Consider the following 24,687-nt stretch of genomic DNA (forward strand, 5'->3'; position numbering starts at 1 on the left):
CCTGCACAGTTACTCAAAACTGATGAAGAACTGCCTGTGAGATGCCACCCCCCTGTGGAAGCTTTCTGTTTGAGGTCTTGAAGAGTCTTTGGAAACACTTTTCTGTTTCCAAGTTTCATTAAGTACTGTGAGGGGTCTTTCAACATTTTCACCATTTTCACATACGTACAAAGCTTTTGCATTTTTTCAAACCCCTCCCTCGCTAGAATTTGCTCAAAAAATTGACACCATCCATGAGATTGCTACGCCACGGTGAAATGCATGAATGGCAAAAGTGGTTCTTGCAGAGTGCCCTTGTAAACGCAGACCATATGACTTTTTTTACCCTGTAATGAAAGAGATTTTTTTGCCCGAAAAGATCAATTAGTTTTCAATAATTTCGGCATGCAGGAATAGCATGACAATGATTGAACAAGTTACTATCATATAGTTCATGACTTGAGTTAGTAAGCTTACCGGTGAGGTAGTCTGTAAATCTGTAATCCCTGTCAGAGCACAGACGTAAAAGGTGATTAAACCACGCAAAGTGACATTCTCTCACGGTCACATGAGGTCTGTGATTTCCACAAGTTTATTACACCAACTAATAAAACTTTGCATGAGTTACATGCAAAGTTTATTGCTTGCATTTGGAGATTTCTTACTGCCAGTCTGCTGTTTTCGTACTTCGCTGCAGTGATGTTTTGGGGGAGACAAGATGACGGAAAGTGAACTTCCAGTGACTTCACTCCTCGGTATACAGTCGCTGTGGACATGACCAATCCAGGTGTAGAGATCAGTGGCTGCAACTCCGAGTCTTGGACCGTCGAGGTGACCCCCCGACTACAGGTATCCCACACCCTTCAGGAACAGCTGCGGCTCCTTCAGAAATTTTCCCCGCACGTTCCCTTCCCGCATCGCATCCGCCTTACTCTATCGCCGCGATAGCATTATACTGTACTGTACTGTACGATATTGTACCACACTGTACTGTACGGCATAGTACTGTACAATATTGTACTGTACTGTATGATACTGTAGTGTAACATACAATATCGTACTGCACTGTACTGTACGATGTTGTACTGTACTGCACGATACTGTACTGTGTGCTACCGTACTGTATGATACTGCAGTGTACTTCACTGTACTGTATGACATTACACTGTATTGCACTGTATGATATTGTACTGTACTACACGATACTGTAATGTACTGTACGATATTGTAATGTATTGAATGATACTGTACTGTACGATACTGTAATGTACGATATTGTAATGTACTGTACGATACTGTATTGCACTATACTGTATTGTACGTTGATTTTTACACAGTTTGGTGCTTAAATACTGTTATTGTTACTGTACAGTCTCAATGGCGCTGTCCCGTCAACGTGGCCATGATTGTATCCTTTCTTTTTTTTTATTTCCATTCCCACTTTTTAAAGATGACTGTGAGATAATATCTATCTATCCTTTTTAAAATTCGATCGTAGCATATAATATGGAATAGGCAAAGCCTAGAAGCGAACGTAGAATTATTCTTACATTCGATGCTGCAATTTCCGGTTACTTCGGCCTGGATTCGGGATCAGCGATCAAATAATGTAAATCACGATTAAAAATTATTTTTTGATGATGCGGGAGATATCTTTATTTTCATCAGTGGAGGAAATATACACCATGTCTGATATTTGGGTCTTTCATGTCTCCGACGATGCCTTTATCTCCCAGCGTGCATCATTCCCCATGACAAAAACCAGAAGCAAAAAAAAAAAAAACGGAAGCAAAAGGGTCATAGCCAACGACACGGATTCCAAATTGCCAGGGTATTGTGTTATTGTTGTTGTTGTTGTTGTTGTTGTTGTTTCCTATTCTCTCATGTGCACGCGTTTAGTATGAAGCTCACTACGTTCGCTATTAATAATCTTTTTGATCAAAGGTGTCAGAAGCTTGTAAGTGCGCCCCCAAGTTGCTCGCTTGCACGCCACAGCGCGCTCTCCGACACCACGTGTCGGGATTGTAATAAATCGTTGTATTATTATTCATCAAAAGGATCAATGATAACTGTTTGAACTCTCACTGTGTAAAAGGGTGTCATATGTTTCCGGATGGAGAAATCGTGGGATTAAAGGGTAATTTAATGAAAACTACAGGGATGTGTTCCATTACCAACGAGAACGGTACTCGGTAGAGTGCATACCTCTGCCAGGTGAACAGATTACGTTTCGTGTTGGCGATTTTCTAATTTTTACATTCGTTTGCACGGCGATGTGTGACGTCACCGCTGAGAGGCGTAATGACGTCATGACATCATCAGTCATTCACTGACGTCATTACGTCTGTCGTCGACAGACCGTCACCGCTGAGAGGCGTAATGCCACTCCTAGAAAACAGCGTCTGCGATGTAAAACCCTCTTCTGCACATGCTGACTACCTCAGAAGGTGAATTTGACACAAAAAATGTAACAAGAAACATTGTATATAAAGAAATTCGATAAATCACATTGTGAACACTGGATATATTGACGTCCTAACAAACCCTCACTCTAGAAACTTCGTGCTTAGCGTGGGTTTGGCTAGTTTCATATTATATTATATTATTAAGATTTTAAAGATCGTTTAAAAAAAAATCCAGAAGTTTAGTGCCATTGAAGCAGACTTATACACCACCCTGTAGATCATGTCCAAGTACTGCAAGACTGTATCTTCTTGGAGGTATTCAGAAAGTGATTTCTGTTCTCCAGTGTTCAAGTAAATCATTCAATTTAAATAAGATAAAGATTGTAAAAGTCGCATAAATATCTTGATTCCGGGTTTTACGCAGAGTCTTATTCTTATACACCACCTTATTTAACACGTATTACATCAGTTCTTCATGCCTGTTGTTTGTGTCCTTTATGACGTCCTGACAAACAGTAAGTTTTCCAGTTTGGAATCTATATCTAAAGAGCCAAACTCTTTGAATAGATGGACTATGTATTTGTACATCAGGGTGGGTGGACCATTAAAGGACCGCCTTACACCCATTGGCTGGACAGCTGGCCTGGCTTCACCCAACCCCTGAAAAAAATCAATCATGCCTCCAGCATTTTGCTGCTCTGTTAGGCCCGATATATATTCAGAAGCGTTATATCACAATCACCATGCCTTCCTTATAAGTTTTCTCTTTAGTGTGAAAAAGGCCAAATGCGACGATTAAATGCAGCAGAGGTTGCAGCCCCTCAGCATCACACGCGTTTTGAGGCACACAGTTTGTGTAGGCCCAGGCTTCAATCCTTCAGGCCTATCGAATCATTCCTTCATGGCCCAATGGATTGGAATTTATAAAAGCTGTATAAACACGATGTTTTATATGTGCACATAAAGAATAGCCATGTTTTGGCTTGATTACATAACCCGAGTTGTTTGTTTTTCCAAGGCATCGAGCAACCAAGGCAGCGTTCTGCATTTATACATCGTCTGTTTTTTTTGGTTCGCGGGCGCCAGCAGTGACCACTATTTTCGTTGTGTCTGTGTGTCTGTCTGTCTGTGACTCTCCCCAGAGCATAGCTCTGTGATGTTTGATGTGTTCTTGATGAAACTTGGACACAAGCTAGATATCATGGTCGAGTTGTGTCTTTTTGTATGAGGGGCGTCCCACGCCCTTTGTGGGCAGAGCCACATCCACTTGAAATTTTTATTTATTTTTCTCTCACAATTTAATTTCCTAGAAGCTGTGCGTAATGTCCATAAGTAAAAATATAAAAAAATCCGATTTGATTTTGTCAATTTTGACTGAAGAGATAGGTTTTTACGGAAGGGCTTCCTCAAAAGCTTCCACTAACTCAATTGTACCTATCTATCGCCCGCCACAGCGCGTTCTCTGACACCACGTGTCGGGATTCTAATAAATCGTTGTATTATTAGTCATCAAAAGGATCAATGATAACCGTTTGAACTGATGGGCCGAACCATTGTTCAATAATGCCCGCGAACCATCGTCGCCTCCCGGATAGTTCCAATTATTTTGGAAGTGAAAGAGCCTGTACTTCTATGTACACTGCCTGTGTTATTTTATTTATTTATTTCAGGAGCAAATGAGGCTGTGCTTAAACACGGTATGTTTGTGCATTTCGCACATCGAAGAAATTTTAGCACATTTTTGTCTGAAGCACATCAAAGAAATTCCCCCTTACCGTTTTGATCCGTTCATGTTTAGAACCCAGTGTCGACCCATTTCCTTATTGCAAGTAATTCATCCTCTGTGTTTTATTGAGTTGTGTGTACGTACCAGTCATTTTGACGGGCTTGGCCTTGTGTTATAAAAAATCTTATAGAATATAAATCTTGTTATATATTCTAATAGAAAATCGAATTATCGACTTCTATTCACCCCTAAATGTTGATGACTTTGTCCGGTCTGAGTAGTGTCCCATAAGCTGTTAAGCTTGAGTGCAAGTGAATACGGTCACAAGTTCAAATATTTTTTCAAAATGGCCGCCATAGCGGCCATATTGGATTTTGGACCAAGTCCAAAATCTAATGGCATGATCCTTGGACCATACCTAATCCCCCCACCAAGTTTCGTCGAAAACCGTCGAGGAGTTTTTCTGTAATACTGTTCACAAACAAACAAACAGAAAGGGGTAAAAACAGTAACCTCCGATCTTCGATGGCGGAGGTTAATTAAAAACTTGTCAGCACGGCAGATGACTTCCAACGGTCTGTCATAAAGGGGTTCAAGTGGCTTCCTCACCGCATTGTCGCACAAAAATATTAGCATAACTCCGTCTGAATTGGTCTGGTTTGCCTGTGCTGTAGCCTGGTAGGTATCGGTTTCAAGGTTCTCGTTTGCATCCACAGTGTATGCACATAGTTTCTGGGATCCAAGTCGGGATTAAACTGATCAGGTGCCACAAACTGGCCTGGCAACTTAAGAGTAGTGTCAAAAACTAACTCCGCAGCACAACACCCTACGTTGGACTAAACCACAGTTTGGATATCAAGCAAGTCAATAGGAATACTCTCCGTCCATCTTGTGTTTGCATGGCCTTTCAGAGATGCTTTCAACTGTCAATGGAATCATTCCACAAGCCCACTAGGTGACGAATGATAAACTGTGGTTCAGGTTCTTCTACTGCCAAGTAGATCAGACAGAGCTTGGAAAAGTGCTCATTCAAACTGACGACCGCAGTCTGTGGTTATTGTTGAGGGTGCACCAAAGACAGCTACCCAATGTGAGATGAATGCTTGTGCTACCATCTCTGCTGTCTGGTCAGGGATGGGTATTGCGACTGGCCAACAAGGAAAACAATCAATGCAGTCGAGCAGGCATTCATTGCCATCTGATGGAGGTAGAGGTCCAATTAGATCAATGTGAATGTGGTCGAATCTGGCGTCTGGTGTATAAAACGTGGCAGAAGGAAAAACCTGATGTGTCAATGTATTTTGGATCTCTGACATGCTATGTCATAGTCTGACATCATGGTTCACTCCCTGCCAGAGAAAATGCTGAGTCAATAAATGTTCGGGATGAACAAGAAGTGTAACCTCAATCAACCTCACCTTCACCTCTTCAAAACCAGAAGAAAAAAAATTCATCGAGGATGATAGGCTGATTTTTCTTACTCTTGGTCCATAGTATGTCTGCCAACGGCTGAGATATGTCTGCACAGTGAAGGATGACATGCTTCTAAAAATTCACAAAGCCAAGAACCTCACTCAACTAGCACAAAGATGTGGGTGCAGGAAAGGCTTGTATGGTCTTGACTTTCTCCTCCAGTGGACAGATATACCATTTTTGTCTACGACATGGCCGTGGAAGGTCAGTGATGGCATCCCAAACTGGCACTTGCTGGGATTGATGACTGCCATACTTTACAAAGTGCTCAAAAAGTAATCAGATGTGTCCCTCATGTTCTTCCTCTGTAGGATTTGCCACTAGCAGGTCGTCAGGTAAGCATGGACGAAAGGTAGACCATGGATGACATCATCGATCAACCTCTGAAACGTCTGCGCAGCATTACGCAAGATGAATGGCATGCAAACAAATTCGTAGAGCCCAAAAGGTGTTGTCATGGATGTTTTTTGTAAGCCAGTCAGCTCCACAGGTGCCTGGTGATATGCTCTGATGAGGTCTATCTTGAAGAAGACATGTGCACCTTCGAGGGAGGATGAAAAGTCCTGCACCTTCTGCCTTTTCAACATTATCTGATTAACCCACTCCGTGGGAGTACCTCCTGTGCAGCTTCCCTTCGCAGGGCAGCTCACCGGATGAAAGGATTGGTGCAAAGCCTTCGGGACCCCCAATCTTTGATGATAGGAGGGAAACCACGGGGTAACATTCCCAGGTCGGATTGAGGGAGAGTGTGTCGGAGTGGTGCTGAGGTGTCATCTTCCAGACGGCGGACTCCTTGGGTTAACCTGAGGTGGTCCCTTTGGGTGGGTGCCTGGAATGTCCTATCCCGAAGAGAGGATGATCACCTGTCTCTGTTATCATCTGAGCTCAAGCGTTTGGACATCGGTATTGCAGCACTCTCTGAGGTTCGGAGACCGGATTGCGGCGAGATCATGGTGGGTGGTTACACCTACGATTGGTCTGGTCGCTCTGATGGTTACCATGCCCAAGGAGTTGCTGTAGCTGTGTCCAATAAGCTGACTCCAATGATAATTGAGGTAACACGGGTCAACAAGCATATGAGACAAAGGATTCGTCACTCCTGAGGTGTCATTTCCCTGGTCTCTATTTATGCTCCGACTGAGGTGAGTGATCTCACTGTGAAGGATGTATTCTATGCCACGCTCGAGTCTGTGGTTGATCAGTGTCCCAGACGAGATACACTCCCAGTCTTGGAGGATTTCAATGCATCGACTGGAACTGATAGGGATGGTTAGGAGACATGTGTTAGTCCCCATGGGTCTGGAACTATGAACCTGAATAGCACTAAGTTCCTTGACTTTGCAAGAAGTAATGGACTTAGGGTGACTGGTTCATGGTTTCAGCGCCCACAAGCTCATCGCTGGACTGGGTATTCCAACGCTGGTGGTGTGGCAAGGGAGATTGACCATGTTCTCGTTGATGGTCGCTGTAGGATGATCCAGAATTGCAGGGTCTACCGGAGTGCTCAGTTCCTCAATACTGACCACCGGCTTGTTGTAACAACACTGAAGTTGCACCTTAAATCCAGGAGAATGGTACCATCACAGCCTAGGCTGTATGTTGGCAAGCTCAAGGATGAAAGGGTAGCTGAGGAGTTTGTGAACAAGTTGAGTGGAGATTTTGGGGGTCTGGGTGCTTTGGGGGGTCCTGAAGAGTTGTGGAGTGCCTTGAAGACCACCGTCCTTGATTTTGCCGGTGGATGTCTTGGAACTCACCGCAGGGCAAAGAAGAATTTTGTCTCTCAAGGTACACTGGATACCATTGACCAGAGTCGCAGGGCCAGGCTGAATGGCAGAGCTGAGCTGTTCAGGGAGCTGAGGCGTCAAGCTGTACGTGCACTAAGGGTGGACAAGGAGGCCTATGTGCGAGGAATCTGTGAGGGCATCACCTGTGGTCAAGTGATTCTCATCCTGCTTACAGAGAATTCATGCATTGCGTTCGTCCAAGCTCATCCCTCGGTGTACTGCAGTGAGAGCAGAGGGTGCTAGGCTCTTGGCAGAGGAGTCTGAAGTGAAGGCCCGCTGGGCTGGTTACTTTTAGCGATTGTACCAGGCTAATCCACCAGCTGTCGAGTTGGACATCAGGGGTGTTACAATCCCTGTTGCGACCCTCCAATCAATTGTGGTCCACCTTTGCTTGTGGAAACACGGGCTGCGGTGAACCGGTTGAAATGGGGTAAAGCTCCAGGGATCTGTGGCATCGATGCTGAACTTCTCAAGGCTGGTGGAAATGCTGCACTCGTGTCATTGCATGCAGGTCTGTGCTCTGCCTGGAACACAGGCATCATCCCAACTGACTGGAAGAGGGGCCTTGTTGTCCCTCTCTGGAAAGAGAAGGGTGATCGCCAAGACTGCAACAACTACCGAGGGGTTACGCTGCTCTCAGTGCCGGGCAAGGTCTTTGCTCGGATAATTCTTGATAGGGTTCGCCACCATCTGCTTGAGCACCAGCATCCAGTGCAGTCAGGCTTAACACCAAAGAGGTCAACGATTGACCGTATCCTTGCTCTTCGGATCCTCACCAAACACAGACGAGAGTTTCGGCAGGGGCTGCTTACAGCATATGCTGATCTCTGTTAAGCATTTGATTCAGTGAATCGGGATGCCATCTGGAGGATTCCTGGTCTTCGTGGGGTGCCACGAAAACGGATTTTTTTTTTGTTTTTTTGTATACCTTGTCGAGGCTCGTATGAGAGCTAACACAACTCACAGCAAGGGGGCATGAGACGAGAGGGGCGGGAGTGGAAGGGACAAAACAGTGGGGAACAGACACATTAGGTGAACTGTGGAAGGGAGAGGGATGGGGATGGGACGGGGAACATGGCGAAGAGAAGATGGACATTACAGGGACTTTCAGGAAGGAAAGCAGGAGAAATGAAGGAAGTGGGCTTGGGTGGATTATCGGGGGTAGAAAAGATCGAGGATTTGGATCGGGGAAGATAAGAGGTGGTGGTGAACAGCTGTTTTGAAAGCCTGGAGGGAAGAATGGGAAAGAATAGAGTGAGGAAGTTTATTCCAAAGGCGGGAAAAAAGAGGAATGAAAGAGTGAAGATGAGCAGTGATTCGTGATTTTGGTAGTTTTACCAGAAGGGGGTTGTTGGCGGACCTTGAGCACCCTGTGGAAATGTGGTGGGGACAAATCGCAGAGAGAGCAGGGGGGGCAAGGCTGGAGAGGAGTCGGTAGAAGACAGAAAGATCACCGACCAACCTGCGGTGATTGAGTGAGAGGCCCAAAGACTCAGCTTCATTGCGGGAGATGCCGATGTTCTTTTACTGTTTCATAATGTACTCTTTACCGTTTCACAATGCACTACTCTTCTGCTATTTTAACAGACTGCTCTCATTTCGAGCTCTCCTTCATTCCTTGTCTAAAAAATCATCCACCAAGCTGCCTCCCTCCACTGCCCTCTCACCTCCATCTCTTCACTCCACCTCCTCAAATCCTCAACTACCTTCTTCCTTGTCTCTTGTCCCCCCTCTCCCCCAGCACCACAGAGCCTTTTCTCCTCCTCATTCGGCCCCCTCCCCTGCATTCTGGTACTGAGAGTGCTGTGAGATGTGGTGGTACCATCTCTGACTTATTTCCTTTTGTTACTGGAGTTCGTCAGGGGTGTGTACTGGCCCCCACACTTTTCAGCACTTGTATGGACTGGATTCTAGGGACGATACGGAGAGATCAAGCTGCGGTGCATCGTTTGGGAATGTCAAGATCTCTGACCTTGATTTCGCAGATGATGTAGTCATCTTTGCGGAGACTTTAGATATCTTTTTGGTGGCCCTCGAGGTGCTGAATGAGGAGTTGGAGCTGCCGGGATTACGGGTTTTCTGGGTCAAAACTAAGATCCAGGCTTTCAATGACATATTGGATGCTGCTGTCCTGTCTGTGCCTCTTTATGGTGAGGATGTTGAGGTCGCGGAGAGATTCACTTACCTCGGCAATGATATGCATGTCTCTGCTGGCTGTGATTCAGAGGTCAACAGACGTCTGGGTCGAGCCTGGGGAGTCATGGAGTCACTGGATAATGGGGTGTGGTGCTGCCGGTACCTGTGCGGGAGGACGGAAGTCCGAGTCTTCAGGTCCTTGGTGCTTCCAGTCTTGCTCTATGGATATGACACTTGGACTCTGACCAATGACCAAGGATCTGAGATGGAGACTTAATTCATTTGGTACCAGGTCTCTGGAGAATCCTTGGCTATCGCTGGTCGGACTTTGTGTCCAACGAGCAGTTGCTTAGAGTGACTCAAATGAGATTTGTTACCTGAATAGTCCGTAAGCGTCAGCTGCGGCTGTATGGACACGTGGCTTGTTTTCCCGACGCTGATCCTGCTCACCAGATTATCTTGGCAAGGGAGTCTCGTGAGTGGAGGAGGCCAGTGGGCCGACCACGTCCCTCGTGGTTGCAGCAGGTTGATCGGCATCTCAAGGAGATTGGGATGGGCCTGGCATCTGCCTGGGGGATGGCCAGACGGAGGTCCCTGGAGTACCGGCGGAAAGTGGACGCAGAGACATGCTGCTCTGGCGCATACTCCCATACCTGACCCTGACCTGACCTGATTAACCCTCGCTTCAAAAATGTATACTGTATTAAAAAGAAAAAACTTTCACTCAAAATCATCATGTTATTCTGCCTTTTACCTGTATTGTACTTTCTCTCTATCTCTCTTTGTAACACCATCATTTTCTCAACATCTTCATCCTCCTTCTTCCTTTAAAGCTTTTAAAAACACATTAAAATTCTACACTTTCCTTATTTTTCTAGCATCAGCACACCATGTTTTTTCCTCATCACAATATCTCCTCCTTCTCCTCCTCCTTATAATATCTTTCTTCTCCCCCTCCTTTTCCTTATCCTTCTCCCACATGGTCTGTCATCCATCCTCCCATTCTTACAGCACGACCTTTCTCCCTGTCTGCACCAACAATTGCTTCCATGCATTGCATGATTTTTATGTCAGAATGTTAAATATGAGAATCTTGAGAAGTTATTTTACAATGTCAAACCCCTCAGTGTCAGTACCCTTCCCACATCTCCTCAACCCCAACCATTTATACGTGTCCCCCTCTTCAGCATTCTTTCACTCCATGTCCCCCCTTTCTGCATCCCCTCCTCACACCACCCTCTCCAAGCTTCCCCTCACTCCACTCCTCAAAGCTTCCCACTCACCCCACCAACTCAAAGCTTCCCTCCCATCCCACCCCTCAATGCTTCTCCTCTCAGCTTCTCTCTTTCAGATTCCCCATCATCCTGTCCCTCTCAGCTTGCCCTTCATCCTTGTAATCTTAATTACCCCCTCGTCTCCCCATCTTCCCCTCAGCCTGCTCCTCCCATATTTCCCACCCCTTCTCATCTCCCTCTGCCCCACCCCTCCCATCTACCCTGTCCCACCTTCTCCCATATTTCTCCCCCCATCCCACCCCTCCCATCTCCCTCCATCCCACCCCTCCCATCCGCTGTCCCACCCTCCCATCTCCCCTGTCCTGCCCCTTCCCATCTCCCTCCACCCCACCCCTCCAATCTACCCCGTCTCACCCCCCATCTTCCCCTCAATCTCAGCCTCATTCCCGCTCCTCACCCTCCGAGCCACCCACTTGTCCGACATCCTCCCAACGCCTCCTCCCATGTCCCTCACTGTGTTGACCTCCAACTTTCAAAACCTCCGCACTAACCTGACAGATCTCTCAAACCAGGCCACTGCTTTCAGCCCAACCATCATCTGTTTAACAAGGTGATAGGAGGGTCTTTGCTATCTTCTCCAATAACCGTCAAAATGGGGTTCCTTGCTTCACCGTTGGGCATAAGTTCAATAAACTGCCTGTTTGGCGGAAGTGAAGGAAGGCATTCCCACCCCCGTGGCACCCAGTTGGAAATCTTTAAGACAACCTTCAAGTGAAAGATATAATTATCATTTGAGAACTGGTTTCCTGTGAGCAAAGCATGGACCAGCTGTGGTATGAATCAGCAGGAAACAAGCCTTATGGCGAGATAAGCACAGGATGGACATTTGACTCACCTGCACATCCCACAACAGCTATAAATCTTTACTCTCAAAGATAAAAGAAATCGGATGAAGCATCAGTGATTTTGAGGGCTGAGATGGTGAGAATATGACACTGCGTTGAGGGGCGATGAGTCGAAACTTTCCGATATGTCATCTGGATTAACACGTGATTGAATGAATGGCTAACTTGTTGATCATTATTCAAAGGTCACTTTAAAGATTGCTCTGTCATTGCTGGAACCGTGGTAGGAATCACATTATATTGAGGAACTGGACTGAGGATAGAGAGGGTAAGCGGTCCAGGTCCAGCATGCAAGACTTTCTCGGTACCTTAGTGGATTTTGGATTGATACTCATGGGGAAGTGATAATGGCCGGTCTCTCTGAACCTCGAATTGTCCTTTGCTTTCCAAAACAACAACCCATTTCAAAGTGCTACCATGTTTCTGATGCCACATGGTCTATGATTGAGTATTGCTCGTAGCCCATGTGACAAATATGCATTCAGTCGCCAATCAGGGAGTACAAAGGCATGATTCTGGACGCCTCTACATATATTACCTTTTGGCTACATTTACTCATTAATGCTTTCGTTTTTGAATCTGACTGTGTAGTTGATTGGTCAAAAACGTAGTTCCTTCTCCATTGGCTCCTTGGGGGGTTGACTTCCTCCCCATGGCTGCTAATAGTACAGCGGATAAGCACAATAATTGTGCGTTTTTATGAGAAAAGCATGAATTTTCTGACATAGTTATTGAATACCATAGAGTTTATTTTCACATGTGGAGGGAAGTCAGATTTGACCTCTGAGGACAGTGAGAGGTCAAATCCAAGATGGCCACCAGTCCACCGGGTCTAATGTTCAAACGCGTTTAATTTTGGAACTAAACAGTGTAAAAAAAACATTTAAGGTGTCATTTCCAACTAAGTTTGGAATGGCCATTCGTTTGGTGATACTTTTGAGATCGCCAGGAGCCAAGGAAATGCATTTTGATCAAGGTCAAGGTCAAATTACGTTAAAAAACTTAAAAAATTTGAACAGTGTGTCAACTATCATTCTACTTCGTGTAACTGCATGGATCTTGAGGGACAGATAGAGTAGAAGTGGAGTTTCTCAGCTGCGGCTATGACGTTCTGAGCTTGATGAATCCACGTTCCGTGCATGCTTTACGCTGTTGAACACCATTAATTGGGAGATTGCTAGGGCAGGTTTTGTGGTGGTTGTGTGTACCAGCTGAGTCTGATGCTCGATGTATGCCACATCGAGTATCATGTTGACTAGAGCCAAGAGGGCTGGTGGCAGAGCCTCCTGCTGGCAATTTTCCTGGAATGACCCATCAAAGGAGAAACTTGAGTCAAAGATCTCTTCGCGCACCACCTGTGCTGCTCGCATTAAGTGCATGTCATCACCGTCATGATGACAGGCCATCATGAGGGCTGGTCCAATGTCCTTCTCAAAACTCAGAATTGTGTCTTTCCCTGTGAATGTGCCCTCAGATCAGGAAGCGCAGTAAGCAGTCGGTTTTTCAGTCTGGTGGTGTGAATCCGTTTTGCTACAGTCAGACCAAGCTGCTCCAGTCTGAACTTGTACAGCTGAGCGATGTCTGTCAGTCTAAACACATGAGCACTGCCTTCATCAATGTGCATGTCTTCCAAGTATGCCACTAGCTCAGCAAAGGCTATGCCATGCAGGCAAGAATCATCTCCACCATTGCCTTTTGGTGCAGCCTGTCTGGCTCTGTTGTATAGTGAACGCAGACAGTGGTGATGGTACTTGGCCTCAATGGCCATCATGTCCCCTGCTGCAAGCTTGGCCAAAAGAACAATGTTCTCAAGTTCAAGGGCACACTTCCGCACATTTGTGTCGATGTTGTAGGTTGATGCATTATGTAAATCTACAGAACCAGCAGGCTCATTGCAGAAGAAACAAGTAGGCTCTGTGGACTGTGGATGGCTGTGAGCAGATCGAGTGTGCACAGAAGAGGTACTTTGTTATCCTGTAGTCAATTCTCCCCGACTTTGCTTGTCAAACGCCTTTTTGTTGAATTTTAGCCGGCATTTCTTGTGCCAATCAGCCCCGTGTGCCTTCAGAGTGGATTCTATGCCATTTCCGTCATCCAATCGCTCCAGGTGGAGGTCCATTGGCATGTGCTGAAGGGTGTGGAACCGGAGAAGGTCTTTTGCCAGAGATGCATAGCCACTATCAACTGGCTGTTTCGTTGATCTGAGAGGACACTGCAAAGATTCATGTGTTACTATTTGGCAGAGGACACAAATGTCCCAGTAAGTGCTGTTGGGTAGCTTGGATTACTTGGATTTAGACGGTTGGGTAGGGTCCATCAGAAAGTGACGCTTCGGCATGGTTGCGACAAAATCACCACGGCAGGAGAGAAGATTCTGAAAGACAAAAACACAATGAAAGCTCCAACTACCATACCACATTTTACATCTAGGCTATCTTCTTAGATACTTGTCAATATCCAGGATTTCTTCATTGCTAAGGGTCAACAAAACATAGAACTCTACAGATAATGCATCTATACCCAGCTCGTCTAAGCATGGATATACACAATGCATAACTGCGCCACATCCACCTTAAGCACACCCTCTGAGGGGCTAAATAACAAAATTCCCCACAATGACACCACTCGGTATTCATTTGCAAATTTCAACTGATTGCTTATTTTTTGATAAATTTTTACCTTGACCTTGACCTAAATTCATTTCCTTGAATTCTGACATCCTCAAAGGTATCACCAAATGAATGGGCATCCCCAATTTAGTTGGAAATGACACCGTAAATGTTTTTCTGCGCAGTCTGGTTCCAAAATTAAGGACGTTTGAACATTAGACCCGGGTGACTAGCGGCCATCTTGGATTTGACCTCTCACTGTCCCCTCAGAGGTCAAATCTGACTTCCCTCTACATCCGAAAATAAACATTATGGTATGACATAACTATGCTAGAAATTTCATGCTTTTCTCATAAAGTGCACAATTTGTTAAAATACGAGAGCTTATCCGCTGTACTATAATTCTTTCCATCCCACACTTGACAAGGACATTGAGTATGCCAAATGATCCTCAACACGAGTTGCAGGTGGCTTTCATCCTGTAGTGGACAGAAATACATTGTTTTATGCTTACTTTTAAGGAATTCCTTGTTGTCTCTCTGTGAAGTCAAACTTCTGATCATGATCAGATGTAACAAGCCTAACTTATTGAAATTTGAGTTTGGTCTCCTGTAACCTGTCACCTGTGCTTTGTCTTTGAAGGTTTCCTTGATGTGCTCGAAGAACAACGCACCACTCAAATTACAGATTTCAGGCTAGGTACAGCAAAAGGTTACCGATCTGACCTCACTTGGTATCTGCTCATTTAAAGGTAACTAAGGGGCCAATCTATTAATTAGGGGTTATCCAAAAAATGCCTTAATTTGTCTTGTGTAGCTAATATCCAGATAGCTCATAAATTGAGCCTTCAATTTCTTGAAAGATTCTCAAGGGAGAGCTTTTTGTGGAAGTACCAAATAATTTGTCAGGATTCCAGTTTCACAAATGCATGTCTTGTTTATTCTAGGGGTCTATCTATTTAATATCCACACCATGTAAAGGTTGAGGGGAGTCGAATGGAAAGACCTGTAGGTTTTCGAAAAAATGGGAAAAGTATATTGAGAATAGGAAGGGAAAAAGTAAAAGACAGGGTGTGATAGTGTGGGGAGAAAAGAAGAAAGAGGTTTGGAGGAATTAGAAGGAAAGGGAAAATGAAAGGTACATACAAAGTATGGGAAGATATGTTGTTATGTAGATCAATGCCTTTATTTTTAGGCACTGGCTGTTTAGTTCATTCAGTAGGCTGGCAGGGATGGCCTCGACCCCGGAGGTACACACAACTCGTCTGTCAGCCATCTATCCTGGGTTCGAATCTCAGCCCAGATATAAAATGTCATCCTGGCATTTCACTCCAGACATCGATGTGTGTGTGCCATCCCTTGGATGGACGTTAAACTGCGCGTCCCATCTCCTGACATTAGTTAGGGGACGTTAAAGAGCTCCTTTGCGAAGGGTAGGTAACCTATTGCCAGTAACCCCACGTACAAATTCCAAATTCCTGTGTTAACCTACAGGGGGCACTGCATCAGCGCCACAGCCATGCCCTCAGCCAATGATGTGACCCCGCAGTCCTGTGTGGCATACGAAAGGAGCATTTTCAAAATAGTCCACACGATGGCATTATGTTGCTTCGGATTTAACAGTGCACGTTCAGTTATCGAAGCACGAAACCCTCTCGTAAGTAACAGTTCTCACACATTGCACAGGTGTTAATGGAGCAGACATTGGCTATTTTATCAGTCAGGAAGTTTGCTGTAATTTTTCAACGAGCTTGAAGTTGCAAAAGGTTTTAATTGCATATCTCCACTGGAGAATGAAGAAGTGATCACTCAAGAGACAAACCAGAGCTTGATCAAAATAGCAAAAGTGCATAAAGGTGGATCATAAATGATACTATAAACAGAAACAGACGTGATCTAACAGACAGCAGGCACCTGTCATGTCTGTGTTCCTCCATTCATTGCACCTCATTATAAAGATTTGCTGCACTGGTCTAAAATTAGCTGGTCCTCAAACCAAATTAGTCCATCAAACATATTGTCCCTGCCAGTTTGATTATCTCTCTGTATAATAAATGCCCAAGTCTCTAACAACAGCTTTGTGGCCACGGAATAAAAAGTGGGTGTAATTGTGCCTAATGGCGGAGGGGTCACAGGCGTGCCTGCGCTTTAATTATGGGACACACGAAGGTGTGACCCGAATGTGCAGAGGATTTGAGGACGCCATTCGCTTGAGAAGTGGGCTCTCAGACTGGGATTAAAGGGTTAATTTTACTGTGGAATTGCAAGTAAATGTCCTGGTGGGATATAAGCTAAGTTGCGAACTCTTTGGCACAAATCTGGCTGGCTACATAATATTTCCTTGTTCAGCACGATGAGCCATCCTGATGCATCCCTATAGTGCGTCACCAGTTGCAGGTCGCAAGACCTTTGCCCAGAGGAAGCCTTCGGATGTTGCGCCGAAGGGGGTACGGTTGTTGAGCGGCCCTTTCGACTGCATTCCCCTGATGAATGGCAGGAAGTCAAAGCTGGTGGAAAAAAAATGTGAGCAGACGATGGGGAAGCCTGGAAAGCAGGGAAGGAAGGAAGACCAGTTTACACGTGGCCTTGCCAGAAAATTGCTGAGAATTCCCATTCATTCACTGTACATGTTTGGGCCCTGCACAATGACATTCGTATCACTAAAGACCTTGCTCAACAATATGGGTCTGGTAACCTTTGAACTGTTTACAAAATGCATATATGATGTCAGTTTGGGTCAGGGTGGTTGTGGTTCTGCTAAAGCGACCATTTCTCCACCAAGCATGTTTAAATTCCATGGAATAATGTGAAGGATTGGAGGTTTTTTTTGTTGGAATCCAGTTGTAAGACCAGCTTCGTGGTCGCCATGTCGGTCTCCAAGTACTTTCACTCTCCCAAATGTTTGCTGAGGTTTGTTGAGTTCACAACCTCTTTGTGAGATTTAGATTTGAGGCTGTATGAAGTGCCTGTGCAAGCAGTGATACAAAACGATGCTTCTGGGACATGCCTGTGCATGCAACGAATGCTTCTCACACACCTGATACCGTAATTTATTATTTTCAAATTCATTTCATGTGGAGTGTGGAGCTGAGCTATGCGACATAAAGGTGCTTTACATCTCTCTGCAGTAGACTAACATATTCCATTGTACTTTATTACCATCAATGATCTCTCCGATTCTCTGGAAAATCCTCTTTATCTCTTTGCTGATGACTCCACCCTTTGTCGTACCATCTGTGATCCCTCAGACAAGCAAGCAGCAGCTTCTTCACTCACTGCAGATCCGGATAAAATCACAAACTGGTCCAACACGTGGAACATGTCTTTTGATACTAACAAATATCACACTCTCACAATGTCTCTCCAAAACGACTGTTTGGAACCCCCCCCCCCCATCTACTTTCTCAACAATCCTCTTGAAGAAGTCTTTTAATTCAAGCTTCTGGGGGTCACACTATCTGCCATGATCTTTCCTGGGAAAGCCACATTTCCAACCTGGCCTCCAAAGCCAGTCTCCAACTGGGCATACTCCATCGTGCAAAGTCCTTCCTTGGCACACCTGAGCTCCTGACCACATACAAAGCTTTCCTCCTCAGCCTGATGGAGTACTGCTCTCCCCTCTGGGCTGGTGCTCCTGCCTCTCACCCTTCTCGGCTTCACGCTGTGGAAACCAAGGCATTTGTGATTATTGGCATCTCCCGTGATGAGGCTGAGTCTTTAGGTCTCTCAATGTCTCTCACCGCAGGCAGGTCAGTGGTCTTTTGGTCCTCTCCCATCTACTCTCCAGCCTCACCCCCCTGCTCTGTCCGAGATATTCCCCCCCCCTCCATATTTTCGCAGGGCGCTCAAGATCCGCTAGCAACCCCCTTCTGGTAAAACTACCAAAATCACGAATCACTGCTCACCTTCACTCTTTCATTCCTTTTTTCCCCCACCTTTGGAACAAACTCCCACACTCTCTTCAATCCCATTTTTCCCCCCAGGTCTTCAAAACAGCCGTTCACCACCATGTCCTATCATCTCCCATCCAAAACCATGATCTTTTCTACCCCCACTAATCCACCCCAAACACACCTCCTTCAAATTTCCTGCTTTCCTTCCTGAAAGTCCCTGTCGTGTAAGGACTTGAAAGTCCCTGTAGTATCCATCTTGTTTACCCGGTGTACCCTGCACCATCCCTCTCCCTTCCACAGATCTTCTCATGTCTCTGTTCCACACCGTTTTATCCTTCGCTCTCCCACCCCTCTTGTCTCCTGCTCCCCTTGTTGTACGTTATATGTGTTAGCTCTCATATGAGCCTCGAAATTGCATCCAAAAAATAAAAAATAAAAGAGACATCTACATCCATGGTACCCATCCAAAGCCATACTCTTAGTAAATGGTAACACAGAATCTTCTGACATCTATTGACCAGGCTTGGCCAGGCCTAACATTTGACTGAAGGTGACAGGAATTAGTACTTTGTTTTGAATGCTGGTGATAATCTCACCTATTTTTTGTTGAAGACACCGTTATGTACCTTAAACATCCACCAACTGAGACGGGATGCTCAGCTTTACGTCCATCCGAGGGATGGCACCACTTCTTGATACAATACCAGGCCTAAAACCAGAAAATCCAAATTTATAGTCGTGTCGGGAATTGAACCAAAAGTACACCACTCAAAGCTACCTCTGCAACATCCTGTCGGACTTCAGCATTTTAAATACTACACAGTACTATGTCAATGGCCCAAACATGGCGTGTTCTTCTGCTCCCTGTTAGCACTCACTACCAGCAGTCTTGAAACGTTTTGGAAGGTTAATGTGGAATCTTTTAGGCATTGCCGGTACTTTTATGAAGTGTGAACACAACAGATTATAATTTTCCATTATTCACAGGTTTCTGGATGCATTTGAAATATTATTTGCGAGTGTGAATTGTACGCCAGAAAGAGCAATCGGGGATTGCAGGCCCAAGCAGTGGCGGATAGCCCTACAGGATGCATCGGCTGAAGCCTTAGGCCCGGATGTCTTAGGGGCCCACCAAAAATATGTGTATAATTAAAAAATATCAATCAAACAAAAGTATTTATTCCCGAAAACGAGATCTATAAAAATTAAAATACATTAATCCGTCAGTAAAATCAAATTTAAAAAGAAAGAATTTTGCTTTTTATCACATTAAAACGAAAACTAAATATGATCAACACGAAGGCACTTCTTCCACAAATGCATGTTTTAAAAACCCATATTAATAATCGAAAAATAAACATTTTAAATTTGAATTTTCGACATTTTTTGTCTGCGAATTCATTAATAATATCCTGACTGTCAATTTTTCGCAAATGCTCCGACTCGATGTGCATCATTGAGAAGAAGTTCAGATTTTTGTCTTTCATTGTTGACCTTCGGTAGTTCTTGATTCGTTTTTAGAGCAGAAAATGATCTCTCTCCACTGCAGTTGGATACCATCAGGCATAGGTACATTCGAAGGGAAATATATACATTGGGAAAAACTGAAGAGAGGTTGTTTTTACACAATTTGCTTAAACATATGAAGTTCAAAATTACATTCAGTGTCAGTACCAACTGTGGATACATGAAGTTATACTCTTTGAACTGAATCAAGTCATCTCCAAGGCTGGGTTCAAGATCCTTAGAATAGCAAGAAATCAGATGATGTGCAGCCTGTTGCAATTCTTCATCCTTCAAATGCAAAAGATTTGTCAAGAATCCATACTTTGTGGTCAGTTCTGAGTAAGCATCCATCCGTTTACTCAAGGCGCTACACAGCTGATCAATGACAGGTAGAAAAACATTGATACGGAATGATTCATGTGCTACGCCTGACAGGTCAGTCTCCTGTGCTGGTCCTACACATTCACCATTCACTCAACTATTATTGGAGAGAATCTTGGGTTTGTTATATAGCACAGCACTTTCAATATACAACACTGATTCACCATACCAATGATTATGCATGCACTTGAAATATTCATGGATCTATAGCTTATGATATAATCTCGAAAAATTACATCGGAATTGCCCCCAAAAAAACACAAAAATTGACCTGCAGCTCAAAGCACGCCTCCTCACTCCTCAGCCATTCAAATGCTAGTGATCTATGCAAACAAACTCTTCCACAATATCACTCTAAATGTCACGCCTGGAGGTCTCATACATTTTTCAGGAAATGCACTGCCCGAACCATCACCGCTCTCCCCTATTCCTGCATCATGAATCCTTACAGCGAGCAAGAAGAGAGGAGAAACAAGAGCGCTTCGAAACAACCACACGCTTCCGATGGCCGGTGTCACACTGTCACTGTCACGCCGCTACTCATGCAAAATAATGTTCCCTGCCAAATTGTGTTCCTCTAGGGTAATTCCCTGTACGCCAATTTTTTTTTTTACCCTCGTTGAACTTGTTTTGTGCGCTATCATGCATTACTCCCTCAATGAAAACTAAATTTTTATAATGTTTATTATAAAAGGGCCCGGTCATACATACCAAGCCAAAGGCCCAAAAAATGTTAATCCGCCACTGGGCCCAAGTCGGGACTTGTTTCTTGTGGTGTTTGTGTGCTGTTGTGGTACAAAATGAATAAGACGTAATAATACGTTCCAATATGTAATTAGCACAAAACTTAAGAGACGTAGTCACGTTCCAATTGTACATATTTCTAAAATGTACTTACATTTCAATCTATACTAATAAATGTGTGTGTACATGTATGTGGGAGTTGCTGCTGTTGCCTGCGATCTCCACATGTGGTGGGTGGGTTTCAGGTGAAACAGAGACTGGCCAGGTGTGTGTGTGTGTGTGTGTGTGTGTGTGTGTGTGTGTGTGTGTGTGTGTGTGTGTGTGTGTGTGTGTGTGTGTGTGTGTGCGTGCGTGTGTCGTTGAGTGGTATCTACTTATCCAGGTTTCAGAATGTGGAATGAAGTCCTCCCCAGGGTGGGATCAAAGCATCCACCTTTATTTCAGTAAGGATCACGATTCATGGACCAAGCTGTGAAATTTTCAGTTCTCAAAGTTTTGTGCCGAGGGTTCTCTTCAGGATCGTCGCTGAGTCCCAGACAGCTTCCAACTGCAGTTCGTTTGTAATAATATTCCCAGGGATGGTTTTTAGCTCACCTGTAATGTAGTCCTGGGGAGCTTACAGGATGGCATGTCTGTCCGTCCATCCGTCCATCTACAAATACATGCAACTTCTCAGAAACTACACATACGATTTGAATGAAATTTGACCACAACCTTCATCACCCGTGACCTACCAAAGTTTGTTTATGACATTAGAAAAATCGGGCTCTTAGTGGGTTTAAGGGAGGTTGCCCCCCCAAAATATGTATTTGCTTTCTTTTCTGAAACCACACAAAAATTTCGATGAAACTTGACCACAACCTTAATCATCCGTTATGTACCAAGGTTTGTTCATGGCATTAAAAACAATCCATAGGTATTTACTTTCTTCTCCATTGTATATTTTGTGGGTCATCAATGCCTACCAGTGGTTGCCTGGTTATGGTTTTTAGCTTACCTGCAATGTAGTTTCCGGGGAGCTTTTAGGATGGCATGTCGTCCGTCCGTCCATCCGTCCATCCACAAATACATGCAACTTCTTCTCAGAAACTACACATACGATTTGAATGGAATTTGACCACGACCTTCATTACCCGTGACCTACCAAAGTTTGTTTATGACATTAGAAAAATCGGGCTCTTAGTGGGTTTAAGGGAGATTGCCCCCCAAAATATGTATTTGCTTTCTTCTGAGAAACTACACGCAATTCCGATGAAACTTGACCACTATCTTCACCACCCATCATGTACCAAAGTTTGTTCACGACATTAAAAAAAACTTGGGGTCGAAGGGGTTTTATAGGGCGGGGGGGTTGCCCCCCAAAATATGTATTTGCTTTCTTTTCTGAAACCACATGCACAATTTCGATGAAACTTGACCACAACTTTTATCACCCGTTATGTACCAAGGTTTGTTCATGGCATTAAATATACAATCCATAGGTATTTACTTTCTTCTCCATTGTATATTTTGTGGGTCATCCATGCCTACCAGTGGTTGCCTGGTTATCTTATCCAGTCACAAGCAGGTGAGCACCCAGGGGTACTCCCCCTATGTTAAATATCTCCATGAGGTTCCTTGTCATCATTCCTGTAAATCCAACTCTCACTGGTACAACTTTGGCATTCTTCAGCTTCCAGGATCTTCTCACTTCATTCTTGAGGTCTTGGTGTTTGGTCATTTTCTTGATTTCTACATCACTTCATCCAAAATCACTGATATCAACATCTGAATAAACAATGCCTTCTTCTCATTTTTGTACCGAAGTATGATGTGTGGTCGCAACAGTTTGTTTTCAATGTTCACGCTCGATGGGATCATTAGGTCGTACGTGAGCGGTCGGTACTTCCATGTTTTCAGTGATTTCTATTGGTTCATGTTCCCACAAATTTTCTGGAACTGAGACAAAGTTTTTGCAGATGTGCCAGCAGATTGCATTAGAAACTCTGTTGTGTCATTGTGTGTGCAGCTGTTCTGACATGAGTGTGTGTGTGTGTGTGTGTGTGTGTGTGTGTGTGTGTGTGTGTGTGTGTGTGTGTGTGTGTGTGTGTGTGTGTGTGTGTGTGTGTGTGTGTGTGTGTGTGTGTGTGTGTGTGTGTGTGTGTGTGTGTGTGTGTGTGTGTGTGTGTGTGTGTGTGTGTGTGTGTGTGTGTGTGTTTGGTTATTATTCTCTTTACTTCGCCGGACCGGCGTAGTGGCGTGCGCCTGTAATCCGGCTACTCGGAGGCTTGGGTTGGAGGATCGCTTGAAGACGGGAGCTCCGCACTGGGCCGCGCTATGAGAGGGTGTAGGGCAGCCCGGAATCATGGCGAAACCCAATCCTTATCCCTGTGTCGTAAGAGGCGACCAGGGTTGCGTCAGGAAGGGCATCCGGCATAAAACCTATGCCAAATCAGTATGCGGATCATAACGGATGATCCGCTGTGGCGACCCCTAACGGGAGCAGCCGAAAGACGAACAACAACATTCTCTTTACTACGCCCACCTCCACCCCTCACCTTTCTCTCTTCTTTTTTTTCATACTCCTGCTCTCTTTCACACCCTCCTCACATCCCTCCCTCCCACAGTCTATAACGACGTTTGGTGAGGCGGAGCTGTCCCCACCTCCCCCCACCCCTTCCTTGCTCTTCCCCCCTTCATAGCTTCCCCTCCCTCTTGCCTCCTCTCTCTCCTCCCTCTCTCCTTTCTTCCTATCTCTCCCTCACCTCTCTCCTCTCCCCCTCCCCAAGACCCTCGTCAGCGAAGCAACAAGTTTTAGTAGCGAGTGATACATAATAAATAGACATACTCACATCCTGTGCAGACAGACACAAACAAATACACAAACAAACGGGCCCAAATGCAATACCCGATCTTCAGGTGATGGGATTAATGAGCCTGCTCATGTTCCAATCATACATAATTAATAGACGTAGTCACCTTCCAATAGTGCGTATTTAATTGACATACTCGGTTCCAATGGCACATAATTAATAGATGTCCCCACATTCCAATTGTATGCATTTCGTACTCATACTTACGTTCCAATATTACATCTACTATATAAAGTTCATTCTAACCACTGACTCAGTGACTGATATTAAAGTTTGATACCTTCCGGGTGACGTAGAAAGCTGAAATTGTGCATGTCGATGGACATCAAAGCCGATACACCAGAAAAATCACAGAACAGTTGGAAAACATCCGAAAAAGGAAAAGATAAATAATGAAAATGAAAATAATGCAGGTCAGTGGGCCGAAACAATGACAAACCACGGTAATTTTGTGCACTGAAGGACATCTAAGCTGATACACCAGGAAAAACCACAGAACCGTCAGAAAGTATCCATAAATGAAAAAAAAAATAATGAAAATGAAGAAATGACATCAAATTCAGGTGAAGGACCCGAGACAATGGGGAAGCACGGTTCATTATTGCTTACAATGTGTAAGCATACCCTGCTAGTAATTAATCGATGTACTCACATTCAAATGATATCTAATTAATAGATGTACCCACGTTCACTCACGTTCCAATGATACCTAATTAATAGATGTACTCACATTCCAATGGTACCTAATTAATAGATGTACTCACATTCTAATGGTACATAATTAATAGATGTACTCACATTCCAATGGTACCTAATTAATAGATGTACTCACATTCCAATGTTACCTAATTAATAGATGTACTCACATTCCAATGGTATCCAAGTAATTGATGTACTCACATTCCAATGGTACTTAATTAATAGATGTACTCACATTCCAATGGTACCTAATTAATAGATGTACTCACATTCCAATGGTATCTAAGTAATTGACGCACTCACGTTCCAATGATATCTAATTAAAAGATGTACTCACGTTCCAATTGTATTGTTGCGGATT

General features: G+C 44.4%; 1 pseudogene across 1 annotated transcript in view; it reads right to left on the bottom strand.

The window, feature by feature from the left end:
* Positions 1-12,394: 12,394 nt before the first annotated feature.
* The window catches only part of LOC147020348 (uncharacterized), a 118,707-nt pseudogene continuing 106,414 nt past the window's right edge, over positions 12,395-24,687 (bottom strand). The window contains exon 4 of the transcript XR_015061772.1: positions 12,395-14,017. The product of XR_015061772.1 is annotated as an uncharacterized LOC147020348 (transcript). The remainder of the gene's footprint in view (positions 14,018-24,687) is intronic.

Source organism: Eptatretus burgeri, chromosome 9 (assembly GCF_056783735.1).
Source record: "Eptatretus burgeri isolate ZD-2024b chromosome 9, Ebu_testis_v1, whole genome shotgun sequence".
Taxonomy (NCBI): Eukaryota; Metazoa; Chordata; class Myxini; order Myxiniformes; family Myxinidae; genus Eptatretus; species Eptatretus burgeri.